Source organism: Danio rerio, chromosome 16, assembly GCF_049306965.1.
Source record: "Danio rerio strain Tuebingen ecotype United States chromosome 16, GRCz12tu, whole genome shotgun sequence".
Lineage (NCBI taxonomy): Eukaryota > Metazoa > Chordata > Actinopteri > Cypriniformes > Danionidae > Danio > Danio rerio.
The window spans coordinates 25,684,790-25,698,003 of record NC_133191.1 but is presented as its reverse complement, the minus strand read 5'-3'; the positions used below and the strand labels follow the sequence as shown (position 1 = coordinate 25,698,003).

General features: G+C 36.6%; 1 protein-coding gene and 1 long non-coding RNA gene across 5 annotated transcripts in view; one reads left to right on the top strand and one right to left on the bottom strand.

Annotated features, from left to right (window-relative positions):
• Positions 1-13,214, top strand: part of cadm4 (cell adhesion molecule 4) — a 305,176-nt gene that overhangs the window by 113,536 nt on the left and 178,426 nt on the right.
• Positions 9,857-13,214, bottom strand: part of LOC141378065 (uncharacterized) — a 38,907-nt gene continuing 35,549 nt past the window's right edge. Inside the window, exon 3 of the long non-coding RNA XR_012391653.1 lies at positions 9,857-11,431. This is a non-coding gene — a long non-coding RNA (uncharacterized lncRNA). The remainder of the gene's footprint in view (positions 11,432-13,214) is intronic.

The following is a 13,214-nucleotide window of genomic DNA, read 5'->3' as shown; positions in this document are numbered from 1 at the left end:
TTTTGATAGTCTACAGAACAAACCTTCTTTATACAATAACTTGCCTATACAAATATTGTCATATTTTTAGCATCTTTGTGTGTGTGTGTGTGTGTGTGTGTGTGTGTGTGTGTGTGTGTGTGTGTGTGTGTGTGTGTGTGTGTGTGTGTGTGTGTGTGTGTGTGTGTGTGTGAAAATCATGCAGAAAGTTTCCAGCATTCTTTGATGACTACAAAGTTCAAAAGAACAGCATTTTTAAATTTGTTATAACAATATAAAGTTGTTTACTGGCAATTTAGATCAAGTGAATGCATCCTTTGATCAGTTTAATGCATTCTTGCTGAAGAAAAAAAGGACTGAATGTCAACTTTTGAACCATAGTCGTGTGTTATATTATTACCTTGTATATTTTATGTATTTGTGTGTACAGTATATGAGTCAGCTTAATATATACAGAATATTTTTAATAATCAAGATTTTATTTTAATAATTAAATGGGGAATCCTCATGGATGACTTGGGCATCAAGAATGTTGAAAGTCCCACTATTAAATTATTAATTTAGAAAATATTTAGGGCAACCATGGTAAAAGCAGAACCTTGGAGGAGGTTCCTGAAGCAGTTTATTTGCTGAACTATACACTTCCTGACAAAAGTCTTGTCAAATTCGATTTGTAAGAGAAACATATAATAACTTGACTTCTAGTTGATCATTTGGAAAATTGGCAAGAGATAGATTGTTTTGTTGAACTGCATCCCAATCGTTACAAATACTGCAGAAGGCCTATTGGAACCTGCATGGAGCCAAGATTCTGACAAAAATCTGTAAAATTTGGTAAAGAAAAAAACATGGTTTGGGGCTAGATTCAGTATGGCATGCGAGGGATCTGCAGAGTGGATGGCAACATTAACAGCCTAAGATATCAAGACATGGACATTCGTGCTGCCCATTACATTACAAACCACAGGAGAGGGCAAAATCTTCAGCAGGATAGAGCTCTTTCTCATACTTCAGCCCCAACATCAAAGTTCCTGAAATCAAAGAAGGTCAAGGTGCTCCAGGATTGGCCAGCCCAGTCACCAGACATGAACATTATTGAGCATGTCTGGGGTCAGATCGAGGAGGAGGATTTAAAGATGAATCCAAAGAATCTTGATGAACTCTGGGAGTCCTGCAAGAACGCTTTCTTTTAAATTCCAGATGACTTTATTAATAAGCTATTTAAGTCATCGCAGAGATGGATGGATGCAGTCCTCCAAGCTCATGGGAGTCATACACAATATTAAATCTTTTCCACTGCAGCATGACTTTATATTCTAGACTATTTTTGTTAAGAGACAAGACTGTTGTCTAAACAAAGTCAGACCTTACTGCTCTAATTAAACCATTCATCATTCATCAACTTAAATAGGCGACTAGACTTTTGTCAGTGGGTGTATATGCATCAAATATTTTTCCATGTTGAAACTGTATTTGAGCTCTTTGGCAGTTAAGGAAAATCGATGTTCATTCTTTGCCATATAAAAAAAGTTATATTTCTGTGACTCTAAAGCTCAAACCTTCCAGCTCTTTGATAAAGACTGCAGTAATAATAGAAATTTTTACATTAGAAACACATTATCTCTCCACGCCAAGGCCATGAGGATATTTAGAATGATGAGTCGCTCGCACCTGCAGTAACTCATTTCTTTTTGGCACCACACAAATTACAAAAGCAGATTCGGCCCCTGCGGCTCAAAAACACTAAATATCGATGTGCTCTCGCTGCTGAACCTCTTTGCAGTCTGTTAAATAGGCAAGCAGACACGCGATTCAATGTGCTGATTTGTCCTCTACACCTCGCTGGAGCGCTTTCCGAATGCGTCGTCTGGTAGGGCTGAATCCTACAGCTGCTCTGGATTAAACGTGTATTTAGGAGATAGAGATTGACGCCTGTGATGGCGCGATACACCAGAGCGGTGGTCTCCACGGCACTAAGGCCCACCCAGCCTGTCTACAGATGGGATAACTGGTTTGGATGGCGATGCTTGCCGAGGAGGTCCCTCTTTGATCTGCTTCCCCGGGCTTTTGATTTCAGGCCAGGCGAGTCTGAACTACCTGGCACCAGCATCAGTGCTGAGATCTCTCGGATATTTTGTTCTGCCGCTGTTATCGGCGTTTGATTTTTTCTGTAAGTAACCACCTGTGTTGTAGTAAACAAAGCGATTATAATGATGGCAGGCCGTGAAACAATTGCGTTCAAATGAGCCTTTTCTCGTCTTTAACTACACTTCTGCCTCAATATTTTGAGAATGAGTTTGAAATCCATCCAGAGAATGTTCCCGTGATAATCTGAGTGGAGACAGATATGGAAAAAGGCTGAGTGGAAAAGCGCTCACAATATCAGCAGATGTGCTGGCACAGGATTGTTGAAACCTTAGAATATGAACTCATTTTGTGATTTAACATGCTGTTTAGGAGATGATTTAACGCAACCTTGAGTCCACAGAAGACTAGATCCTTTCAGCAGAGCCTAGTTTAAAAAGTGAAGTAATTACCTCAAAACAAAGTTTGACTGAACTGGGACATAAATGGAATATGCTTGTTGAAATGATAACAATTACTGTGAGTCGAAACATTAAAATAGGCTGGACTGTCTGATCTAGGCTTTTCAGTTATATTCTGCCTTTAAAATAGTATTTACAGGCCACATGTACACTGGAACAGCTGACTGCAAATTCATTTAATTGCTGTATATATTGCACTTTGGTCCGTGTTTTATCTTGCTTGGCCCGAACAGTCTATAGTTAGGTTAATTGACTATAGTACCTGATAGAAATGTGGATTCACATTATTATGATTACAACATCATTTCATGAATCTTTTTTTTCATATACCTGTAAATGCAGTGGGTATACTTGGTTTTCTTGTGTTTTGATCATAGACTATAAAAGATATGGACGGAGTATCTGTGATGTCACCCATAGGTTTCTGGAGCACGCAAAAGAAGCTACAAGTGGACTAGGGGGGGCCAAGTCGGAGCACTCACTCTGGTCCCCTGGTCTCTGCGATTGGTTGGGAAATTCCAAATTGAAAACAAACTATTACAATTGGCAATCAAAATTCGGGACATTGCAACCTGCAGAACCTGGGAAGCTAGAAGTAGGCTTGGCCAACAGTCGCCATTTTGGTGGAGCAGAGCGTGAGCAGAGTTACAGACACCTGCTTGTATTTTGCTTAGACAGGCTTTTCTTTGAGAGAAATGCTCAATACTTTATTACCTGAGACTCGTTTGTGTTCTGACTACGTGTGCTTGACTGTACACTATAGCAATAAAGTGTTTAGAGTTTTACAACACTGTTGTAATACATTGAATCACTAAAAAAAGTGTTCTACAAGAGGAAAGTGCAAATTCATTCCAAACACTTCAAATATAGTCTGTGTTAGTAAATGCAAGGCTATTTATGAAATCCAGGCATAACACTGTACAACAACATTTCAGATGACTGTTCTATTGCCTACAGCTAATCAATCTGTCAGATTCTGGAGTGCATTTAAGTTCTAAAGAAAAATATAAATGATCCTAAATAAAACAAATACATATATAGAGATGGTACATAATTTCAATCACCTGGGAAATGGAGGCCATGTAATTGGTTTGTGAGCACAAATATGTACACACAGCATGCCATATCATCTGATAATTGTAAAAAAATAATTCCAAAAGGCAAATGACTGTGTTAGGCCACATAAAACAAAAAAAAAATATATGATGTATATGCCAAGTTCAGCAGATAATCAGCCAGAATCAGCTGAGGCGAAGTGATGGTAACCAGCAAGAGCTAGCTGTCACTCAAGTGGCCACAGCCTTAATTATACAGGCTTAATATAACTTAAATGACTTAATATAACTATAAATGAAGCGGATGAGTTAAAAAAAATCACCCTCCTTACAGTTGTCATAAAGGATAATATTAGCTTTATGAACCAACATCTTTCTTTGTACCAGGTTGTAAACACCTTTGTTCTGCTGTAAAGTTGGCCATTTTAACAGTTGGCTCAATAGAAATTTGCTCTATTATGGAGCCAGGAATTTTTTTGAATTGCAGTTTCAGTTACTTCAGTATTTGCTTCACAAGGGAGAGTGGGAGGTTGCCACTTGGTCTTGATCAGCTGATTTACTGATTTCTTGTTTGCACAATTAGATTGATGTCTGTCTTTATTCTGACTATATTACATTTTTTAGCATTCATCAACAGTGCAAGTTCAACAAGCAATCCAAATTACATAATGATAGTACTTTTTTGAGTAATGAGTAAAGCAGGGGTGTTCAAACTCGGTCCTGAAGGGTCGCTGTCCTGCATAGTTTAGCTCCAACTTACTTCAACACACCTGCCTGGAGGTTTTTAGTACACTTTAGAACTAAAAAGGCAGGACACCTGCCCTCCAGGACAGAGTTCGGACCCTGGAGTAAAGTAATGCATTACTTTAAAAAGATTGGAGTTTAATTGGAGTTACTTTAAAAAAAATGTAATGCAAGTTACTTTTTAGTTGAATTAATTTGGTTTAAAAAATTGCTGAATTCAAATTAACATAGGTGACATGGTGGCACAGTGCTTAGTAACAGTGGTTAGGACTGTTTCCTCTCAGCCACAAGGTTACTGGTTCGAGTTCTGGTTGGGCCAGTAGGCATTTCTGTGTGGAGTTTGAATGTTCTTCGTCGTAGTGTGTGTGTGAATGAGTGTGTATGAATGTTTCCCAGTACTAGGTTGCAGCTGGAAGGGCATCTACTGCGTAAAACTTATGTAGGATAAGTTAGCGGTTCATTCCAAAGTGGCAACCCCTGCCGAAAAAAGGGACTGAGAGAGCCAGAGAAAAATCAATGAATTAATACAATGAACGTAGTCAAGTTAAATCATGCATTCAATGAGAGAAAAGACTGAAACAAAGATGGCAGGCCACAGCCTTATATTTAGAAAAGGGATTGTCTAAATCAGGGGTGTCCAAAGTTGATCCTGGAGGTCTAGTGTCCTGTTAACTTTAGCTTCAACTTGCTTCAACACATCTGCCTGGAAGTTTCTAGTACACCTAGTAAGAGCTTGATTAGCTTGTTCAGGTGTGTTTGATTCGGGTTGGAGCTAAACTCTCCAGGACACCGGCCCTCCAGGACCGAGTGTGGACACCCCTGATCTAAATGGACAGTCATTTTACTAATAGGTAACTAATAAGACAAAAAGTACAAAATGTAACAAACACATTGCTTTAAACTTTCAATAATCTATGTAACGCAATAAAGTAATGTAACACATTACTTACCATAAAATGTTCTCACTTTAGATTAGGTCACAAAACTGGATGAAGTATATTAAAGTACAAATTAACTATTAATATACTGTATGCCTGAATAATAAGATATATAAATGTTAATTTGAATTGTTTATTAATCATTTACTTACGCAGTCTAAATAATCTTTAAAAACCAGCAACTTCTCTCAAATAACTGGTTTGTAAATACTTAATTTAGTAATAAAAAAATAATAATAACAAAGTATCAAAATACAATCATTAAGCACATTTTAAATGTGCTTTTGAGTCAAGTATAGCATTTGTATCTGCAGTTAGTAACTGCTAACTAACATCAGTTAATGTAGAGTTAACACTTAAAAGATGATGAATTCACTGTTTGCTAATGCTTATCGAATGATTCATGGCATGTAGGTAATTTAAAGTGTTACCCTATTAGGTTTAGAAATGTGTTGAGGAAATCTTCTTTCCGTTAAACAGAATTTGAGGAAAAAATATACAGAGTGGCTAATAATTTAGGAGGGCTAATAATTCTGACTTCAACCTTATGTTACATCGACAGATACGGATAAATGAGAAAAAAAAAAAAAACATCAGCTGATAATTGCGATGGCACTGAAACATCATGGATTTCTACACTGCAACACCCCCTGCTGTCACCTTAACTGCTCTTTGAGGTTGAAATGACTGTAATTTAACCTCACAACTGTATAAAACTTTTAGTATTGATTATACACGACTCCGAAAAGAGAATTATGCCAGTAATGGTTATAGATGTTCGTTTAAATCTTCTCCGACAATGAAGTGTATAAATCTTTAGTGGCGCACAGTGGTCTATTTCACAGATGGCCAATCACAGATATTCTCACCTCAGCTTTCAGTCTTAATGTATTCAAAGTGAGCCTGTGCTGACTAAAGAGTTTTTTTTTATACATCTTTCCTCGTGGCGCTCTAAAAAATAAATAGACTGACAAAAGACCTCCATCTATCTATTAATCTCTTTATCAATCTCTCTATCTCCGTCTGGCCCTTTCTGACTGTCTGTATCACTTCTGATAAAAATCTTTAATTAATCTACGCTGGCCGCTGCGTGTCTGTCTCTGCTCGCCGCAGTCATCTTTCTGTTTTTACTATTCTTAAGACGTCAGTCCCTTTCCGTCATCCTCCAAGCGAACAGTGTTTCTTCTGTCTGGACGAACGTAAAGGTCTTTGTATGTGCTGACTGTCCACTTCAGACAGTGACAACAGCAGTGACCTCACTTAAAAGCCCACCACAACTCATCCTCCAGGGCTTTATTCGCTCACTCTCTTGTTCCATCCTACTTTTTTTTTTCCTTCCCCCACATATCCCTTCATCTGTGCGAAGAGTGTGGCTCGCAGTTTGGTGGTTGTGGCTGAAGTTTGTGTGTGAGTGAGATTTAAAGATTAATGTGTTTTTGTGCTGTGGTCAGTGTCACTGCCCCCAACAGTAACGGCTAAAGGCAGTCAAGCACACTCTAAATGAAACAAGCTTGTTGTTGCGTTACACTCTGGAGGGATATGTGTGTGTTTGTGTGTGTGTAGCATCAGAAGGCCTGGCAGGAGTATGAGAGTGAAAATGGCAAGTGAGTAAGGCAGTAAGTTGAAGGGTCTGAGTGTTTGTTTGTTGGACTGTGACAGACTCTTCTCCTCTCTAGTCTTACCCAGAGTACAACAGTGAGAGTAGCTTGTTTTTTTGAGAGGGCGAAAGGTAGACGCTGGCTTGCCTTAAATGTATAGAATGGATGCTGAAGTGAAAAAGCTGCATTAAAATGTATATTGTGTTTGTTGTTGTGATTTCCAGAATATTATTGTCTTTTGGCATCTTGAACATGCTACAAATTTTGCTTTTAAGTTTTTATCAATTTCCTTGTTGAATATACTGTTAAATTTGGTGGAGAAAGGGGAATTAAAATATGTTTAGAATATTTGTGAAAGTTTCATGTGATTTACTTGCTGTCATGATCCTCGAAATAATAACAGCAACAACAAGGATCCAAGATTGCAAGGTCTTTAATGCGCGGTGGAAAGACAAAAAATTAATAAAATTAATAAAAACTGAAAACAACGAAAAAATAAAAGTGGTGCTGTATGGAAGAGCTGGTGAAGTCCAGATCAGAGTAGCTCTCTGGAAACAGCTAGCAGTCCCAATAACACAAAGTGTCCTGGTGAGACATGATAACGAATAACAATAATACAAAAATCCAGCATTCAGATATAGCCATGATAATTAGCCACAGCTGTTGCGAATGATCAGCACAGCTGATCGGCAAAACAATCAATCACATCACCAAAACAACACCAACACGTCACTACAATGAACATGAATGAAACAAAACAAAACCACATAACAATAACACAGATACACCAGGAAGTGCACACAACCTGTAAGCGTGTAGGTTTAGATTACAGTCTATTATTTTGTTTATTTTTTATGTTTATTAAATGTCAACTTTTAATAATAATAATAAAATAATCATTAATAATAATGTGTGTGTGTGTGTGTGTGTGTGTGTGTGTGTGTGTGTGTGTGTGTGTGTGTGTGTGTGTGTGTGTGTGTGTGTGTGTGTGTGCATATATATAGGTGGGCATAGATAATTTTTTAAATCTAGAATAATCTGGATTAATCTCAGAATTAATCTAGATTAAAATGGTTTATTTGAATTCTGCTGAAGGCATTTAGAAATGTGTGCTACCCAAATAATACGTTTTAGAACTGGTTTCTCAAGCCAGGTGGTGCATCAGACTAGGGACTCATCTCCTGTTTCCAAAATGGATCACATTTTGTCAGATGGCTTACCGGTCAGGTATACACCTGTGCAAATATACATACATGCATGCATACATGCATACATACATACATGCGTACACAAATATACATGGATATATTTGTTTTCCTGTTTAAAAAAATGTATAATCATTTAATTATATTAATTTTTTTATTCATTTTGATTTTATTTTGATATTAGATTTTAATATATTATACTTGATATTTATGTTTAAGTAGTAGTCAGAATTATTATTAAGTGTTTATGATTTTTTTTTCACTTATATATATATATATAATTTTTTTTCTCTTTGCAGGTAGTCATTTGTGCTACAACTTTTTTAGTTTCAATATTTCCTATTTTTTTATTAATTTTATTTATTTCTTCTTATTATTAAAAATGATTATTATCATTCTTATTTATTTTATTTTTATTAATTTCTTTAATTAAATTTTTTCTTTAATTGTTTTATTTTTATTTTTTACTTGACAATAATACAGTATGTGGTCAGAGGAGTAAAGTGAAATCTCCATGCAGGAAAGAAAAAAAGAAAACAGCAAAAGATGTTTTTTTTTTTTTTACTTGCACTTTCTGATTCAGGCACCAAAGCCTTTTAAAAAATCAAGAAACCCGACTAGCTCCAACCTGCAAACCATTCTCGGCTAGTTTTACAGTTGGAGAAACTCAAAATATAACCATTTTATCTTGTGGTTTTTTCATCTCCTTCAGCTGTATTTGAAGGTGGGCTGAGAGCTTGAAAGGGTTTGTTTGCTTCTCTTTGTCTTTCTGTCTCTACATAAAGGCTTGCAGGACTGCTCACGTGACTAGATGTCACTGCAATGATGGACAGTAATTCAAATGAAAGCTGTCACAAGAACTGAGCCAGCCATGCACGTCTATACCATTATACAAGCTACCAAGTAAAAATAAACTAAAACAATGCTGATTCTACATGAAAATACAGAATGTTTTCTATTTAGGCATCACATGGTTTGTGTGGGCCACAGAAAAATGTTCACTCATTAGCTATTATGCATTATTTGCTTTATTCTGCTATTAACAAAACAAAATTTCACAATCTAATCAATTGTGAATGAATTAAAAGGTCAAATTCTGAAGTATAAAACTGCTAAATTTACAACACAGCAGATTCTACATTAAATTAATTTGGCCACAGAATAATATTTACTCATTAGCTAACTGATATGCATTATTTTAACAAACTCAAATTCAAATTTGACTTTATTCTGGAATTAAAAGCCTCTTTTCACAATCCATCCAATCCGATTTCATCTACTTAAAAAAAAAAAGCAAACGTCCAAGTATAAAAGTATGCTAAATTTACACTATGGCAGGTGTTACTGAAGTGTTTATCATGTTTAAGCATATTTCTTCTGATGACTTCATGCTGTCAATGTAGATGATGGAATAATGTGTACTTAATAGCTAATACATTTTATTTTTAATAAAATAATACATTTTAAAAATAAATTTTTAAGCTTTAAAAAGTCTTAAGTAATTCTTAAATATTGTGTTTTTATTGTTGTTAATCATTTTAAACAGTTCTTAATTTACCAAGTTGTTTAGGTAGAGCTACCCAACCGGGCCAACACTTGTCTAATATATATATAAATAAAAATGAATTCCTCTAAAATGAATTCCCTAATCAGGAAAAGAAAACAAAAAACAATTACACAGTACCTCCTGTGTACTCACTTGTGTAATTCACCTGTACCTCCTACGTTAGATAATATTCATAGATAAGCATAAACCTTAAGGTTTTATAACAGAAACACTTTAGGTTAAATAGGAGTTATACTCAATTTATTTGAGCCAACAAATATATATTTTTGCTTATTTATGTAATTTTCGTCATAATACATATATTTTCAACAATGTTAATTGTGTCATTAAAAAACTAGAGTTTTCTTGTTGTCATAGATTTTGACACATACATTTTGACATTAGATATAACTACTTTTTTAAATTGTTTTTTGCAAGCAAAAAAAGTGTAAAATTCCCTGTAAACATCTAGAATTTCATTCATAATGGTCCTAAGGCCAAACCTTAAAAAAAAAAAAAAATTAAATAAAAATAAAAAAACCTGTAATATGCATTATTAGCCAGCAGATAGCTCTCTGCAACTCTCACATGGTTGCCCTCTGAAGATAAGCGGGGCTGTGCCAGGTCAGTACCTGAATAGGAGACCGCATGGGAAAGCTAGGTTGCTGCCAGAAGTGGTATTAGTGAGACCAGCAGGAGGTGCTCAACCTGTGGTCTGTGTGGGTCCTAACGCCCCAGTACATTCATGGGGACTCTATCCTGCTCTGTGAGTACTGGTTTTCGAATGAGACGCTAAATCATTCAAATTACGAGTTGACCATTAAAAATCTTTTGAAAAGTTGTAACAAAGACACTGAGGCGGCGTTAGAATCCATATGCGGAAGTTCAATGAAAGGCTTGCACAGAGACATAAACGTGAAAACAGGCAGAGACTAGCAGTCCAAATCTTTCGACATACACGAGGGAAATCCAAAAGGCATGAGAAATAAGAGTCAAGGCAATAACAAACAGTCCAAAACAGAGCAATAGGGCAAAACCAAGGAACGTACTTCAGGTAAACAGGCCAGGTCATGCATAGGAAAGTAGTCAGGAACGTCACATGATGCAGTGCTTGAAGAGGCTGGTAAACTGGCAATAATTTGAAAAGTAACAGAGTCCTTGTTTATATGCTCACCAAACAGGAAGTGAGTGCAAAGGAAGCGGAGCCAAGTCAATACTCGAGTGAGGGCTTCCTCTGCTGGCGTGGCATTACAAAAGTCGAAAAGTCCTCTGTCCATCATGGCCTCCTAAAGATCCCCATATCAGAATTGGCTTCATCACTCTGTCTTCTCTCCACATCAGCTGGTCTATGGTGTGAGGTCTGGCACAATATGGCTGCTGTCGCATCACCCAGGTGGATGCTGCACACTAGTGGTGGATGAAGATATTCCCCCAATGTGTAAAGCGCTTTGAGTGTCCAGAAAAGCGCTATTTAAATGTAATAAATTATTATTATTACTATAATTTTACAAACTCCAATTCTGTTTGACTTTATTTCGGTACTTAGCCTGTTTTGCCTGTCTAATCAACACAGATAAAAAGATCAAATCCTTAACTACATTTTTTCTTTTTCTTTCACCCACTATTCCATTTCCCTCTGAAATACATCGTATCACACAAGTAAAATGTGTTGCGAATGTCACACTTGGCATTAATATTCAGTTAAGTCATATCTCGCATGCAGTCAATCGTCCAATCTGGGCATCCGGAGAAAGTGTGTGTGAAAGAGCAGGACATCACGCATGTAGAGCCTCATGAAGGATGTGGAAATCATTAGAGCACTGAAAGAGAGCAATAAAAAGAGCAAATGACTTTATGTCAGCGACTTTATGTTGGAGGAGAGAGGAAGAGAGGGATGCGGCCATAAAAAGGGAGCGAGAGATGGATAGATAGAGCTGCAAGGGATGAAAGAAATGTATAGAAAGGAAGGGACGAATGGCAAGGGAAAGAGGGAAAGAAGGATAGAAGTCAAACTGCACATTTAATCTCCTTTACTCTCTGGCACCCTGTAAATCAACCACAAAACACTGTTACTAGAGTTTGACCAGTCACACATAGACACATACAAATGCACACACACACACACACACACACACTTCTGAGATATACAGTATGTGCCAGGAAATGCTTACACTATATGGCACAGTGTTGCCATGTTTTATGGGCACGGTTCCACGCTAATATTGCTTTGTTGAGCATACTGTATGTGCTGTTAAATCGTATCAAATGTATTCATTTCAGTTTCTGTAAATAGTCCTTTGTCAGAGGTTGAGTAGACGCAGTCAACAATTTTGAAGTAAGTTTGGGTGGATTAATTAAGATTTAGTCCCATTTTGACCACATTAAGGTGTATAAATTTTATTTTATATACAAGAAAAGGGCCATATTTTTAGTGCTATATAATTTTATAGACAGACAATACAACATTTTTGACTTCAGAAGCATTATTTGCAGATTACAGTGTTTGTTGGACTATCACTGATTCACAACAATTGAAAACCTTTGTAATTGATCTTATTCTTCATGTACGAGCAACTCTAACTTTAAATCTCATTTCATCATCATTTAAGTCTCAATTATTTCCATTCATTTTTAGACGTTAAAAACAGCTAATTACGCTGCTTGATGTTGCAAACTTAAATTTTCTTCTTATATCTTCTTCTACTTTGTCAATGTATAGTCATGGACATACTTGTTTGTAGAGCAAGTAGTTTGACCGTTTTCTCCCGTTTATTATTCCTAGTCATTTCTCCCATAGGCAACTGAATCGGAAGTTCTAAAACAATTGCCAAAAACAACACACTTCCTCATTAAAGAATAGGGTGTGTTTTTTCTCACTGCTGCAGCTCTGATACAAGTTTTATTTATGGAAAAATGACAAAGCACTGCAGTGTTTGGGTGTTCTGTGTTTGTTTGAGATAATTAGTAATTAGTTTACCGAAATGTGTATATTCCATACAAGCTGAAGATAATCAGTCAATTCTTGTCACGTGACTCGCGGTGCGCTCGAGGAGTTCAGTCACTGGATGCGTCTGGAACGCGTAAGCTGCACACCTCAACAAACAACAAACTTGCTCAAAGTCTTGAAAAGATGCAATATGCCAACGGCCCCTAAAAGGCAGCCGTCATTTGCCATCTCCAGCAGTTGATCTGCTTGCACAGCACAGCCATGGTGGGTTCACCTGATTTGTTGATAAATGGGTTGCGGATCAATTCATTTCCCTTAGTAAAGAAGCTTTCCTAAAACATCTGTTCCTTAGCCATTTTGCAGCTTGTAGGCACCCAAGTGACCGAGTTGTAAGCAAGAGAATGCTGTCATTTTTTTTAAATAAAAGACTTCAAAATAAAAGATTTTTCAGACTCAGATAATAAACAAAAAAAAGGAATAATTAATGATTTCTTGTGCGGCCCGGTACCGGTCCATGGCCTGGTGGTTAAGGAACCACTACTCTAAATTATATATATATATGAGCAAAACATTTTTCCAGCATATTTGTTCCTTTGCCGCATTTCTTTGTGTTCAAAAATTAAATAAATGAATTGACAGATATAAACAAACGAATA